Here is a 16,693-nt window from a genome sequence, read left to right on the forward strand (position 1 = left end):
CGTCCTCCGCCATTGGCTTGATGGATCCCTGGAGTGTCTGCGAGGGAGAGGGAAGCTGATTGGAGATATCTGGTCGGTTGGTGTAAAGTCGCGAATTTGTTGTTGTATGCTGGTCCGTCGCTGTGCAGGGCCTTGTAGGCGTGGGTCAGCATCTTGAACTGGCATCTTTTCTGTATCGGAGCCAGTGTAGTTTTTTTAAATGGGGTGTGATGTGGGTCCTTCTGGGGAGGTCAAAGAGAGTTCTGTATTGTCTGAAGTCTCTTCAGGATGTGTGCTGTGATTCCTACGTAGAGTGTGTTCCCGTAGTCCAGTCTGCTGGTGATGAGGGCCTGCATGATGGTCCTTCTAATGTCTGCTGGGAGCTACCTGAAGATCTTGCGGAGCATGCAAAGGGTGTGGAAGCAGGCAGATGAGACTGCATCGACTTGTTTCTTCATGGATAGCTAGCTATCCAGGATGATCCCGAGGTTGCGGGTGTGGTCTGGTTGGGTGTGCCGAGCACTGCGGGCCACCATGTGTCAGTCCATGGCAAGTGTTTCCCAAAGATGAGGACTTCCATTTTTTCAGTGTTGAGTTTGAGACAGCTGTCCTTCATCCAGTCCTCCACGTACATCATGCATCTGTGGAAGCTAGCTTTTGCAGTGGAGGGATCTTTAGACAGTGGGAGAATGAGCTGTGTGTCATCAGTGTAGGAGATGATGTTGAGTCAGTATGATCTAACAGTGATGGCCAGGGGGGTCATGTAGGTGGTAGGTCATGTGACCCTCTCTTCAGCTCACCTGCAGGCCCAGCTTTGTGGTTGTCCAGCAACCACCAAATGAGCATACCTGGAGGAGGGGTGTGTTCAGATTTGAAATCCATAACGTGTGTCTGAGAGAGCAGGGAGGGAGAGTGGAATGGATTAAGAGAGGAGGTGAGAGACAGGAAAACCTGGTTTTGCAGCAGCAAAGCAATGTTAAATGGTTGGCAGATCGGTACAAAATTCAAAAAGTCTTATGATTAACAGAAGCACAATTTGTGATAACAAAATAAAGCTATAGTTATGAAGGCACTTTGATTTTAGTCAGAGGAGTACAAAGGTATTAGGCTCATAAGCAGACTCTGGTAGCCAGCAGGGGCCTGTGAGAGGCAAAGGTAAGGGGACAGAGAGAGCAGCGGCAAGTGAGAAAAATCGAAAGCTGCAAACATAGGGAAGCAGAGCCTGTAAATGGTGGTGGGGGGGCTGGGTCGGAAAAGAGGAGTTAGGGGTCACACAGGGGTTAAGTGGAGAGGGAAAGGAAAGACAAAGGAAGGGGTGGAGTGGAAGATAAAGAGACAATGCACTTAACATTTCCAAATTTATTTTGGGCTAATTATAAGTAAATAAAGACTGGTGCAGGCAACCCCAAAGAAAATTAAATTTCAATAAATCTGCCTACATATCATCCTTTAATAGTTTGTAACTAAAAGTGCCCCCTAATATCCTTGTATAATAGTTGTCAATATTTGTTGAGATGTCCTCAGGAACTGTATTGGGGACATCTAGAGTCGTCCATATTCATAAAGATCTTCTGTAGCATAATTAGTTTTTTTGGCCTAATGAATTTTAAAAGGCAGCTTGAAAACTTCCAATACACGAGTTGATATGCCTTGTTATTTTTAGATGGCAGTCCAGTTCTCTGAAGCTAGAACAACTATCCCACTAGTGGTCACTAGTCATCACTAGACCCTTTACCCTTTGTGAATGCATGCGAAAACATTTTTTAAGGGCAGGCATAGGTCCCACGGACCACTGCCTGCTCTTAAAAAATGAAAAGAAAACTTTAAATTTTTCTTTTTTTAACGCATTCCGTTTTCCTGTAAGGAAAACAGGCTACATTTAAAAAAAATGATTGCTTCATGGAAAACCAATCACATACACGGTGGTCTACTGAGCCCAGCAGGCCACCATCCCTGTGATTATTGCCATTCACGATGGGTCGCAAATTGTGGCCTACCTCATGAATATTAATGAGGCAGGTCAATTTGCGAGCCATTGGGAATCGTTAAATGAAACTCCTGGAGTTTCATACATTCAAATAGCTATTACGTAATTGCGATTTGCAGATAATCACAATTAGGTAATCGCTATTTGGAAAAATGATACATCTGGCCCATAGTCCTTAGTCAAGGTTCGGTTTAATTATTTCACTGTGGTCTATAGCAGTCTAAAACATAACTGTACAGAATGCTTGCCCTGCCCACTTGGGCAGAAATTGTTGATGCTGAACATGTAGACTGGAGACAACAGCAAAGAGGAGAGGCAGAGCTCCTCTGCTCAGTCCACAACGAGCAGGACACTCCAGTCATAACCCAAGCAAGCACGCAGATACTTCTAGCACATGGGTTTCTCATGCTTAAGCATGTAGATGCTACATACTCACCACCCATACTGTTAATTCTGCACACCTAATTTGCTCCAATGCAAGGCTCTTATCTTATTCCACATTGGCACTGGCTTTGCTCATTAACATTCCTGCACTAATCTGGCTCCAGTGAAATGTTTGATAGCGTCTTATCACACATTAAAGAAAACTTGACCTCTCACCTCCACTGTAAAGCTACACCATCTGTCTTCACATCGACCACACCCATCTACTTTGGAGCCCTTTGCTGCTCCTACGTACAAGGCTGCTGATCTCAAAGACACAGGGGAAAATTACCTTCCATCTTCTCTGCAAACCAAGATTCAACCCACTATTCCTGCAACAATCAAAAGAAAAGCTAAATATTCTCCTATTTATCACTAACACATACTCTGACTTCTTCTTGCTGGTCCTTATCTAGGCAGGCAGCTCAACCTCAGCATAAGCCCAGAACATTGTAAAATTCTCCTTGTTCCGGCAACCATCCTGTTAATATACAGAGTACATCTGCTGGTGGCGTTTGTTTACAATCTGAAGCTTTCAGAGCAGGATGACGCAATGCACAGCGATTTAACAAACTTTGCTAGTTGCCTAAAATGACATTTCTGAGCAAAGCACATAATTTCATTCAGTGTTTGTAGATATCTTGAAAATTGGCCCACTATCGCCTTGTCCCAAAGGTGAACGAAATAGCCCTGATAACATTGCATTAGAAGTCTGAACTTGTATAAATATTTCTAAAACTCCATTCAACCATTTGTCATGGATTCTTTATAATTCACCATGCCCATTCCAGAGAAAATGCACACATTGGACATTAGTGTCTTTTTGTTAAAACTCTTCTGAAAGTCATGAAAACAAAATAAACTTTTGTGCAATAAGCTGAGCAAATACTTGCCCTTGGCAGCTAAGTTACGGCTTTTTTTGTGTGGCAGGGTAGACATTAGTTTTCAAATGTTACTGGTATCATGTAAGCACTAAACCCAAGCTCAAACCAACTGGTAGAACTTGGGGACTTATAGTCTCATCATTCATTATTTTGGTTTTTCATTAATTGTTCTGGCTGGGTTAATGGCATTTGCCATTGTTTTGAGGCATGGTGACCTCAAACAATATATTACAATGTACTTTTGAACGCAGTGAAGCATGTTGCTCTCACAATGCAGTCTGGCACAATGAAGTTCAATTTCTTCTACTCGGCCAGCTTATGAATTTACCTGTATTGCTTAATTCAATTTTTGGATGAATCTATTTTTTTTTCAAAATTTGCATGTTTTGCTCTCATGTCTTATTCATTTGTGTCACGTTTAAAACAATCTTTCGTCTCTGGTTCTATTAAAAGTCTTCTACATACCCCAGCGTGTTTCATGCTGTATGCCGTTCATCAGGGAAAATTCTGAAACAGGTGAAAAGACTCAATTATTTCTGTAATAATACAGTCAATCTGTTTAGCTTAAAATATTACAATGTTTCTGAACAATCCCTTAAATAATTATGATTTCTAGATATCTGGATTCAATTGCACTTTGTGTAGCAGTGATGAAACACCAAAAAACTAGATAGCTAAATAAAGCTAATAAATAATCATAATGAGTGTATTAGACAACTATTGCAATTGACGACTTTTACATCTAGACTCAACACTTAAATCCATAAAAACAACCCTTCATATCTATTCAGCTGCCAAAATTATGTGTATTTTAGTCAATTTGCAATATCAATGCTTTAAACAATCATGATCCACTTGGCAAAAAAATATTTTATTATTTGCTCATTCCCTTAAAAATACTCAATCTCACACTCATCATTTTGTACTTATTTGAATCAACCCATTTGGTTGGTCAACCACCTTCTCATTTCGAATTCTTTAAAAATGATGGTCTCATACTCCAAACCTGTTCATTTGTGTCAAATACTGCTTCATCCATTTCAAAGACAGTTTTATTTTGTATTAAAGTGATTACAATGAGTTCTTGTTATTATTCCCAACCCTTCAATGCATACTTCGAAATGTGTTACTCTTTCCAAACTGCAGGTAAAATGTCTCCAGAAATCTTGCACTGACATTCACTCATAACCCTGTGGGCAATCAACGGAGACCAACTCTTGTTTACTGGTAATATCATGGGGTGTCCATTATGTAGTAACTTATTGAGCCTGAAATTTTGAAAATATCAGGCACATAAGGTTTCAATTGGAAAATCTGAACTATGGGATGCACATTGAAAGTACTGGGAGGAAGCAAACATGCTGTGACAGGATTATTTTTTTGTGTAATGGAAAAGGGGCCCGAATATCAGGGACTGAATTTAGATTACCCACATTTAATATGTAGAAACTGGGAGGATAACCATACTTGATCTCCAACCTGATAATCTGACTCAAGACACTGATGTTTGTCAGAATACCTCTTCATTCTTTCCTGGGCCATTTGTAGATTCTTAGCTACCTACTTTCTTATTTAGGCTTGTATGCAAAACAATTCCAAAACAGCAGGGATAGATATTTGGTCTTTCACCAGCTCTCGGATGACAACTTTCACCAGATCGCAGATGAAAACCTTGTAAATAAAAGAAGGGAGATACCTTTGTGGCACTATGAACACTATAGTTAAAGGTAAATTCAGCAAAGAGAAGAAGGGACACCTAATTATCACCAGTGGCACTACAAAAACACCTTAAGTATTGTTCTAAGGTTTGATTGGTCCTTTCAGTGAGTCCATTGGTCTGCAGGTGAAAACCAGAAGATAAGGCTCTGGTTATTCCCAATACAGAGCACAAGGCTTTCCAGAAATGTGACACAAACTGTGGTCCACGATTTGAGGTTATATCTTCTGGACAGCCATGCAGTCTGTATATTTCTCAAAGGAAATATTTGGCTGTTTCTTTAGCAGTAGTTAAGCTGGCTAAGGCTGAGAAGTGAGCCATCTTGGTAAAGGAGTCCAGTACAACCATGATAGTTGTTTTCTCCCTCAGAGAGTCGTAGTTCCACAATGAAGTCTATCGCAGTGGAATGCCATCATCTCGGAGCAACTGGTAATTGCTGAAACAAACTCCCGGGTCCTTGATGTGATGCCTTGGTTTGTGCGCAAATTGGGCAACAAGAAACATAACATTTGGTATTCTGTACCATGGAGGGCCACCAAAAGCACAGAGATCATAATTCTAAAGTGTTCCTAAACCCCCTGTGACCTGCAAATTTGGTGTCATGATACAGTTGAAGAACTGTCTTGTAAGTCTGTGGTGGGTAAAAAAAGGCAATCCCTGTGGAAATATAAACCATTTCTGATTTTTAAAGGGAGTTTACATATTTCCTGTGGTAAAAGACCTTGTTGACACATTGTAAAGAAATGGCTCCCTGTTGCAGTTACCCCCCACTTTTTGCCTGATACTGATGCTGACTTGACTGAGAAGTGTGCTGAGACCCTGCTAACCAGGCCCCAGCACCAGTGTTCTTTCACCTAAAATGTACCATTGATTCCACAATTGGCACACCCTGGCATCCAGATAAGTCCCTTGTAACTGGTACCTCTGGTACCAAGGGCTCTGATGCCAGGGAAGGTCTCTAAGGGCTGCAGCATGTATTATGCCACCCTAGAGACCCCTCACTCAGCACAGACACACTGCTTACAAGCCTGTGTGTGCTAGTGAGAACAAAATGAGTAAGTCGACATGGCACTCCCCTCAGGGTGCCATGCCAGCCTCTCACTGCCTATGCAGTATAGGTAAGACACCCCTCTAGCAGGCTTTACAGCCCCAAGGCAGGGTGCACTATACCATAGGTGAGGGTACCAGTGCATGAGCACTGTACCCCTACAGTGTCTAAGCAAAACCTTAGACATTGTAAGTGCAGGGTAGCCATAAGAGTATATGGTCTGGGAGTCTGTTTTACACGAACTCCACAGCACCATAATGGCTACACTGAAAACTGGGAAGTTTGGTATCAAACTTCTCAGCACAATAAATGCACACTGATGCCAGTGTACATTTTATTGTAAAATACACCACAGAGGGCACCTTAGAGGTGCCCCCTGAAACTTAACCGACTATCTGTGTAGGCTGACTGGTTCCAGCAGCCTGCCACACTAGAGACATGTTGCTGGCCCCATGGGGAGAGTGCCTTTGTCACTCTGAGGCCAGTAACAAAGCCTGCACTGGGTGGAGATGCTAACACCTCCCCCAGGCAGGAGCTGTAACACCTGGCGGTGAGCCTCAAAGGCTCACCCCTTTGTCACAGCACCGCAGGACACTCAAGCTAGTGGAGTTGCCCGCCCCCTCCGGCCCCGGCCCCCACTTTTGGCGGCAAGGCCGGAGAAAATAATGAGAATAACAAGGAGGAGTCACTGGCCAGTCAGGACAGCCCCTAAGGTGTCCTGAGCTGAGGTGACTCTAACTTTTAGAAATCCTCCATCTTGCAGATGGAGGATTCCCCCAATAGGGTTAGGATTGTGACCCCCTCCCCTTGGGAGGAGGCACAAAGAGGGTGTACCCACCCTCAGGGCTAGTAGCCATTGGCTACTAACCCCCCAGACCTAAACACGCCCTTAAATTTAGTATTTAAGGGCTCTCCCTGAACCTAGAAACCAGATTCCTGCAACAACAAGAAGAAGGACTGCCTAGCTGAAAACCCCTGCAGAGGAAGACCAGAAGACAACAACTGCCTTGGCTCCAGAAACTCACCGGCCTGTCTCCTGCCTTCCAAAGAACTCTGCTCCAGCGACGCCTTCCAAAGGGACCAGCGACCTCTGCATCCTCTGAGGACTGCCCTGCTTCGACGACGACAAGAAACTCCTGAGGACAGCGGACCTGCTCCAAAAAGACTGCAACTTTATCCAAAGGAGCAGCTTTAAAGAACCCTGCAATCTCCCCGCAAGAAGCGTGAGACTTGCAACACTGCACCCGGCGACCCCGACTCGGCTGGTGGAGAACCAACACCTCAGGGAGGACCCCCGGACTACTCTACGACTGTGAGTACCAAAACCTGTCCCCCCTGAGCCCCCACAGCGCCGCCTGCAGAGGGAATCCCGAGGCTTCCCCTGACCGCGACTCTCTGAAACCTAAGTCCCGACGCCTGGAAAAGACCCTGCACCCGCAGCCCCAGGACCTGAAGGACCGGACTTTCACTGCAGAAGTGACCCCCAGGAGTCCCTCTCCCTTGCCCAAGTGGAGGTTTCCCCGAGGAAGCCCCCCCTTGCCTGCCTGCAGCGCTGAAGAGATCCCTTGATCTCTCATTGACTTCCATTGCGAACCCGACGCTTGTTCTAACACTGCACCCGGCCGCCCCCGCGCCGCTGAGGGTGAAATTTCTGTGTGGGCTTGTGTCCCCCCCCGGTGCCCTACAAAACCCCCCTGGTCTGCCCTCCGAAGACGCGGGTACTTACCTGCTGGCAGACTGGAACCGGGGCACCCCCTTCTCTCCATTGAAGCCTATGCATTTTGGGCACCACTTTGAACTCTGCACCTGACCGGCCCTGAGCTGCTGGTGTGGTAACTTTGGGGTTGCTCTGAACCCCCAACGGTGGGCTACCTTGGACCAAGAACTGAACCCTGTAAGTGTCTTACTTACCTGGTAAAACTAACAAAAACTTACCTCCCCCAGGAACTGTGAAAATTGCACTGTGTCCACTTTTAAAATAGCTATTTGTGAATAACTTGAAAAGTATACATGCAATTGAAATGATTCAAAGTTCCTAATGTACTTACCTGCAATACCTTTCAAACAAGATATTACATGTTAAATTTGAACCTGTGGTTCTTAAAATAAACTAAGAAAAGATATTTTTCTATACAAAACCTATTGGCTGGATTTGTCCCTGAGTGTGTGTACCTCATTTATTGTCTATGTGTATGTACAACAAATGCTTAACACTACTCCTTGGATAAGCCTACTGCTCGACCACACTACCACAAAATAGAGCATTAGTATTATCTCTTTTTACCACTATTTTACCTCTAAGGGGAACCCTTGGACTCTGTGCATGCTATTCCTCACTTTGAAATAGCACATACAGAGCCAACTTCCTACATTGGTGGATCAGCGGTGGGGTACAAGACTTTGCATTTGCTGGACTACTCAGCCAATACCTGATCACACGACAAATTCCAAAATTGTCATTAGAAATTGATTTTTGCAATTTGAAAAGTTTTCTAAATTCTTTAAAGTCCTGCTAGGGCCTTGTGTTAGTCCCTGTTAGCATTTCTTTTAGAGTTTAAAAGTTTGGTAAAAGTTTGAATTAGATTCTAGAACTAGTTTTAGATTCTTAAAAAGTATTCCAACTTTTAGAAGCATAATGTCTAGTACAGATGTGAATGTGGTGGAACTCTACACCACACCTTACCTCCATCTTAAGATGAGGGAGCTAAGGTCACTCTGTAAAATAAAGAAAATAACAATGGGCCCCAGACCTTCCAAACTACAGATCCAGGAGCTGTTGGCAGAGTTTGAAAAGGCCAACCCCTCTGAGGATGGCAACACAGAGGATGAAGATAGTGACTTGGAGGAAAATTCCCCCCTACCAGTCCTATTTAGGGAGAACAGGGCCTCTCAAGCCCTGACTCCACAAATAATAGTCAGAGATGCTGGTTCCCTCACAGGAGGGACCAACAACTCTGAAATCACTGAGGATAACTCCAGTGAAGAGGACATCCAGTTAGCCAGGATGGCCAAAAGATTGGCTTTGGAAAGACAGATCCTAGCCATAGAAAGGGAAAGACAAGAGATGGGCCTAGGACCCATCAATGGTGGCAGCAACATAAATAGGGTCAGAGATTCTCCTGACATGTTGAAAATCCCCAAAGGGATTGTAACTAAATATGAAGATGGTGATGACATCACCAAATGGTTCACAGCTTTTGAGAGGGCTTGTGAAACCAGAAAAGTGAACAAATCTCACTGGGGTGCTCTCCTTTGGGAAATGTTCACAGGAAAGTGTAGGGATAGACTCCTCACACTCTCTAAAAAAGATGCAGAATCTTATGACCTCATGAAGGGTACCCTGATTGAGGGCTTTGGATTCTCCACTGAGGAGTATAGAATTAGATTCAGGGGGGCTCAAAAATCCTCGAGCCAGACCTGGGTTGATTATGTTGACTACTCAGTGAAAACACTGGATGGTTGGGTAACTGGAAATGAAGTGTATGACTATGTTGGGCTTTATAATTTGTTTATGAAAGAACACATTTTAAGTAACTGCTTCAATGAAAAGTTGCATCAGTATCTGGTAGACCTAGGTCCAATTTCTCCCCAAGAACTGGGAAAGAAGGCAGACCACTGGGTCAAGACTAGGGTAACCAAAACTTCTACTGGGGGTGACCAAAAGAAAGGGGTTACAAAGCCTCCCCAGGAGAAAGTGGGTGACACTAGAAACAAAGAAAAAGAGTCCCCTGTAGGCCCCCAAAAACCAGACCAGGTGGGTGGGCCCAGAGACACAACCCAAAACAAAGGTGGGTACCAGGGTAAGAGCTGGGATGCCACTAAGGCATGGTGCCATAACTGTAAACAGACAGGGCACCACACCAAGGACACTTCTTGTCCCAAAAACAAACCCCCTAGCAAAATCCCAGGGGTAACCAGTGTAGCCATTGGAGATGACTCCTCAGATGAGGAGGTCTTCATAGCCTTCAACTGGAAAAAGGGCCCAACAGGTGAGTTGGAGATTCCAGAGGGAAGTAGACACTTCCACCACCTACTGGTGAATGGAATCCCAGCCACTGCCCTGAGAGACACTTGTGCCAGTCACACTATTGTGCATGACAGGCTGGTGTTCTCAAACCAGTACATCCCAGGTGAGACTGCCAGAGTAAGAGTTAGCCCAGACAGGGTCACTTGTAGGCCAGTGGCTTTTGTGCCCATAGAAGTGGGTGGGACTTTTAGCTGGAGAAGGGTGGTAGTCAGTACAGACCTCCCCCTTGATTGTCTCCTTGGGAATGACTACCCAGAGGTTAGTCAGAGCCCAAGAGAGGAACTGGTCCAGTGCCAGTCCTCTCCCAAGGATTCTGGAGTGCCTACCTCTGCAGTAAATGCAAGTAGGCCCCAGAAGAAAAAGAAAAGGAAACAGAGTAGGAAAGGTGGACAACCTTTAGCCAAGGTTCCAGCAAGCCAAGGAGATTCTGCTCCAGTAGGGGAGAACTCCAAAAGTGGCTCTGATAAAGTCCAACCTGACCCACAAGAAGTCCTGGCTAGTCAGGCAACTGTTAAGCCTGAGTGGGTGGCTCCTCAGCTAACAGAAAGAGTGGAAGAAGGGTGTTTACTACAAGATGTGGTAACCCCCCACTCTAATACAGCAGACAGGCACCCTGAACCCAAAGAAGCCTGTAACTTAGCCCCTTCCCTTGTAGGTGAAGAGCTAAAGGTGTGGTTCTGGGCACTGACAGCTGTCAGTGGCCTCTGCTGGGTGTTAGCCTTTATGGCTGCACTATCCTTGGCATGGTGGTCTGACCCCATGCCAAATAGCAAGTTAGGCCCCCTGACCCTGTTGGTCATGATGGGGTTACTCCAGCTCTGGGTAACCTCTTTGGGTAAGCTAGGGGTGACCCTGGCTAAGATAAGATTAGCAGAGGTGGATACCTCTAACCCCAAAATAGAGAGAATGGGTGAAGACATAAAAAGCACAGACAAGAGGCAGTTCAGACTAGGTCCTATCACTGTGGAAGTGGGTCAGTTCCCCAGAGGGAATGACCTGAACAGGAGGATGTAAGGCAGAGTAGGCCCTGCAACAAACCAGCCTATTTCCTCTACTCTTCCTCGCCTTACAGACTAGGAAGACTCTCCCAGCTTTGGCTGAGTCTCCTGGCCTGTGGGCTGGGGGGGGCTTGTGAAAAGAAATGGCTCCCTGTTGCAGTTACCCCCCACTTTTTGCCTGATACTGATGCTGACTTGACTGAGAAGTGTGCTGAGACCCTGCTAACCAGGCCCCAGCACCAGTGTTCTTTCACCTAAAATGTACCATTGATTCCACAATTGGCACACCCTGGCATCCAGATAAGTCCCTTGTAACTGGTACCTCTGGTACCAAGGGCTCTGATGCCAGGGAAGGTCTCTAAGGGCTGCAGCATGTATTATGCCACCCTAGAGACCCCTCACTCAGCACAGACACACTGCTTACAAGCCTGTGTGTGCTAGTGAGAACAAAATGAGTAAGTCGACATGGCACTCCCCTCAGGGTGCCATGCCAGCCTCTCACTGCCTATGCAGTATAGGTAAGACACCCCTCTAGCAGGCCTTACAGCCCCAAGGCAGGGTGCACTATACCATAGGTGAGGGTACCAGTGCATGAGCACTGTACCCCTACAGTGTCTAAGCAAAACCTTAGACATTGTAAGTGCAGGGTAGCCATAAGAGTATATGGTCTGGGAGTCTGTTTTACACGAACTCCACAGCACCATAATGGCTACACTGAAAACTGGGAAGTTTGGTATCAAACTTCTCAGCACAATAAATGCACACTGATGCCAGTGTACATTTTATTGTAAAATACACCACAGAGGGCACCTTAGAGGTGCCCCCTGAAACTTAACCGACTATCTGTGTAGGCTGACTGGTTCCAGCAGCCTGCCACACTAGAGACATGTTGCTGGCCCCATGGGGAGAGTGCCTTTGTCACTCTGAGGCCAGTAACAAAGCCTGCACTGGGTGGAGATGCTAACACCTCCCCCAGGCAGGAGCTGTAACACCTGGCGGTGAGCCTCAAAGGCTCACCCCTTTGTCACAGCACCGCAGGACACTCAAGCTAGTGGAGTTGCCCGCCCCCTCCGGCCCCGGCCCCCACTTTTGGCGGCAAGGCCGGAGAAAATAATGAGAATAACAAGGAGGAGTCACTGGCCAGTCAGGACAGCCCCTAAGGTGTCCTGAGCTGAGGTGACTCTAACTTTTAGAAATCCTCCATCTTGCAGATGGAGGATTCCCCCAATAGGGTTAGGATTGTGACCCCCTCCCCTTGGGAGGAGGCACAAAGAGGGTGTACCCACCCTCAGGGCTAGTAGCCATTGGCTACTAACCCCCCAGACCTAAACACGCCCTTAAATTTAGTATTTAAGGGCTCTCCCTGAACCTAGAAACCAGATTCCTGCAACAACAACAAGAAGGACTGCCTAGCTGAAAACCCCTGCAGAGGAAGACCAGAAGACAACAACTGCCTTGGCTCCAGAAACTCACCGGCCTGTCTCCTGCCTTCCAAAGAACTCTGCTCCAGCGACGCCTTCCAAAGGGACCAGCGACCTCTGCATCCTCTGAGGACTGCCCTGCTTCGACGACGAAAAGAAACTCCCGAGGACAGCGGACCTGCTCCAAAAAGACTGCAACTTTATCCAAAGGAGCAGCTTTAAAGAACCCTGCAATCTCCCCGCAAGAAGCGTGAGACTTGCAACACTGCACCCGGCGACCCCGACTCGGCTGGTGGAGAACCAACACCTCAGGGAGGACCCCCGGACTACTCTACGACTGTGAGTACCAAAACCTGTCCCCCCTGAGCCCCCACAGCGCCGCCTGCAGAGGGAATCCCGAGGCTTCCCCTGACCGCGACTCTCTGAAACCTAAGTCCCGACGCCTGGAAAAGACCCTGCACCCGCAGCCCCCAGGACCTGAAGGACCGGACTTTCACTGGAGAAGTGACCCCCAGGAGTCCCTCTCCCTTGCCCAAGTGGAGGTTTCCCTGAGGAAGCCCCCCCTTGCCTGCCTGCAGCGCTGAAGAGATCCCTTGATCTCTCATTGACTTCCATTGCGAACCCGACGCTTGTTCTAACACTGCACCCGGCCGCCCCGCGCCGCTGAGGGTGAAATTTCTGTGTGGGCTTGTGTCCCCCCCGGTGCCCTACAAAACCCCCCTGGTCTGCCCTCCGAAGACGCGGGTACTTACCTGCTGGCAGACTGGAACCGGGGCACCCCCTTCTCTCCATTGAAGCCTATGCGTTTTGGGCACCACTTTGAACTCTGCACCTGACCGGCCCTGAGCTGCTGGTGTGGTAACTTTGGGGTTGCTCTGAACCCCCAACGGTGGGCTACCTTGGACCAAGAACGGAACCCTGTAAGTGTCTTACTTACCTGGTAAAACTAACAAAAACTTACCTCCCCCAGGAACTGTGAAAATTGCACTGTGTCCACTTTTAAAATAGCTATTTGTGAATAACTTGAAAAGTATACATGCAATTGAAATGATTCAAAGTTCCTAATGTACTTACCTGCAATACCTTTCAAACAAGATATTACATGTTAAATTTGAACCTGTGGTTCTTAAAATAAACTAAGAAAATATATTTTTATATACAAAACCTATTGGCTGGATTTGTCCCTGAGTGTGTGTACCTCATTTATTGTCTATGTGTATGTACAACAAATGCTTAACACTACTCCTTGGATAAGCCTACTGCTCAACCACACTACCACAAAATAGAGCATTAGTATTATCTCTTTTTACCACTATTTTACCTCTAAGGGGAACCCTTGGACTCTGTGCATGCTATTCCTTACTTTGAAATAGCACATACAGAGCCAACTTCCTACACACATGCACACCTTTTCAATGAAAGAGTTTATGCTCATAATCACCCTGTCGGGAGATAGTATTGTTTGCTGTGTTATCTCTTTTTCTTCAGGATATTGTCGAGACAGTGCATCTACAATTTTATTTGCAGTTCCTGGTTTAAATGTACCTTGAAAATCAAATTGAGTAAAGAAATAGGCCCATTGAGCTTGGCAACTGATTTCATTGGATGGTGTTTGAGGCCTGTAGATTTTGATGGTCTGTTCTAATTTCAAAAGCGTAGTTGGCACCAAGTAATAGATGTCTTCATTCAGTACATGCCTCTTTCATTACCAATACGTCCTGCTCCAACACTGAATAATTTCGTTCTGCAGGTGTCAAGGAACAAGAGTAGTAGAAAACAGGATGCTCTCTGGAATCGTCATCTTGCTTCTGTAGAAGGACTGGCCCTAAAGAATTCTTGGAGGCGTCTGTTTCCACCACAAACTGTTTCCTTGGCTCTGGATGATGTGTAGTCTGTGTAGTATTTCAAATACATGATGGTGATGGTCAGATAGACTTTTGGTAAAAATCAGAATATCATCTAGATTTACGATGATGAATAGATTAACAATGTCTGCAAAAACACTATTCATGAATTGTTGAAATACCTTAGGGGGCGTTACAGAGTCCAAAAAGCATCACTGAGTATTCATAGTGTCAAAACACAGTCTCACCAGTGCTGCTCTGCAGAGCACTCTACATCTAACTGATGTGGGCCAAAGCACACAGCAGCCACACTTTAAAAGAGGTGAGTGAGCCTCTATGCCTCACTCCAGAGACAAGGTTAAAAGGACCTGTTCGCTCCTACTGATCACCACATAGTATGCTACCACCACTGCGCTTGTGCTGCTTAACTCTTGGTGAAGGAGGTAGCCTTTCCCCAATATGAGAGAGGCACTTTGGGCACCTCTCCTGGTCCAACAAGACCGTAATCCATAAGAAAGGCTTGTGTCATGGCGCACATGCGTGATCCATGTTGGCTTAGGACAACAAAAATAATTTTTAGGGATCCACACAACAGTACAGTTGGGAACTCCGGGCATGGGTACACGTCTTTTACCATGCAGAGGACTGTTCCATCCCAACAACCCTATATAGGCCTTCTCGCAGACAAGGCAATACGCATGATATTTACAAGTAGGACATGTAGAAATTTTATATTAACATGTCCTTTGAGTGACTAGCACTCAAAAGCTATTTTTTCACAATGCCAGGCCTAGATGTCCAATGTAGAAAACTGCAGTACAGATTAAAATCCTAATTCTGTAATTTGGCAATAGCACTAGCAAGAAAATTGATTACAAAATATTTTTTAGTAATGATTAAAACTTCATTTCAGTAGTGAAGAAATATTGAGGAAAAATACAGAGTAAAATATTGCAAATTACCTCTGCCTGAACTGTCAGAGGGTTAATTAGCATAAGCCTATGCCAGTTCGGAGCCTATGCTGAAGCCTGGGAATAGGTATAAACACAGTGTGAAATGCCTCCTAGGATTAAACAATAGGCTCACCAGAATGGGCAGAGATGGGTCCTCTGAGCTCCAGAGAATATTCAGAGAGGGGGTTGTGGCCATCCTGTTGACACCACACTGCCAAGTCCTATTTGACAAGTCTGTTGAGCTAAATGTAACCCTTGGGGCAAAATTGAAGGGGAGAGAACCAGATGCCAAGACCATTCTTTTGTCCAACCAGCCTTCTGTCTCTGGGTTTGATGTGAGTACAGTGCCTATTTAAAACTGGATTTTTTGGTAGATGAGAGAGGACACTGGTGATTTCCTTTGACATTCTCACATGCTCCCCAGCCCTCACAGCCCAAGTTTAGTGTGGCAAAGGTTTTTGCCAGCTTGAAAATGCCCTGGCACATGGCAATTTGGGGTGGTTTGCAGTAAGACAAACAGGAACTACTGAAAAGGTGGGTAGTGTTACCCCTGAGAACTTTGACCCCATTGGTTAGGGAGTGCTAAGAAGTCATCCAACACCCACTAGCTAGAGCCTGGTATAAATGTGGCACCCATGGCATTCCATCAGAACACTTCTGAACTTGCAAGAGGATACTATGTGGACTGAACCTCCTGTGTTTGGCATCTTTGACCTGTGAGAAGGACCTGAGGAGGTTGAGCCCCTTTCCACTTGAAATCCAAGGAAAACAAGATCTCCTAGGATCAGAAGGCTGATCTCCTGAGCGTGTTGAGGAACATAAAAATGCTCAAAAGGACATTCCATTGAGGAATCTTTGCTGACCCATGCAAATTGAACCTGGACTTGACCTCAATGTTGCACTCTGCCTCAAAACCTTAGAGTCTCTAAGGGCTCCCCTGATGTCCTGGAGGCCCTTACTCAGCAAACCATCGTGACTCACCATAGCTTCACACCATCCTGGTCATTATCCTTGTTTTGAAAGTTTACTCCTATGCTTGTTTGGGCACCAAAATAAATTTGCTAACTGTTTCATAATGTTTGCTGTAGAGCATCAAGGAGACCAACTGTAAAAAGTTTTTGCCAGGCAGTTCCACGGCATCGGATTGCATTTCTGGTTTGTCCTGCATGTAGACGAGTTTTTCCACCAAAAAAAGGCAAAGCCCCTTTTTAGATTGGGACTTGGAAGCTTTTTTGAACTTCCAGGCCCTAGCTGTGCCAATCTAGTTGGTGTATCCGACCAAAGCTACATCATGGTAGGCCTCGTACTGAACCCAGGCCTGATCTTGTTTTCAAATCTGTTTATTGTGATTTTGATCTTTATAGGTCATGGTACTTACATATTAAATCAGTAACATTACAAGGAAATACAAG

General features: G+C 45.6%; 1 long non-coding RNA gene across 2 annotated transcripts in view; it reads right to left on the reverse strand.

The window, feature by feature from the left end:
* Positions 1-3,325: 3,325 nt before the first annotated feature.
* The window catches only part of LOC138258794 (uncharacterized), a 73,409-nt gene continuing 60,041 nt past the window's right edge, over positions 3,326-16,693 (reverse strand). For both annotated transcript variants that reach the window (XR_011198574.1, XR_011198575.1), the window contains exon 3: positions 3,326-3,780. This is a non-coding gene — a long non-coding RNA (uncharacterized lncRNA). The remainder of the gene's footprint in view (positions 3,781-16,693) is intronic.

Source organism: Pleurodeles waltl, chromosome 9, assembly GCF_031143425.1.
Source record: "Pleurodeles waltl isolate 20211129_DDA chromosome 9, aPleWal1.hap1.20221129, whole genome shotgun sequence".
NCBI lineage: Eukaryota > Metazoa > Chordata > Amphibia > Caudata > Salamandridae > Pleurodeles > Pleurodeles waltl.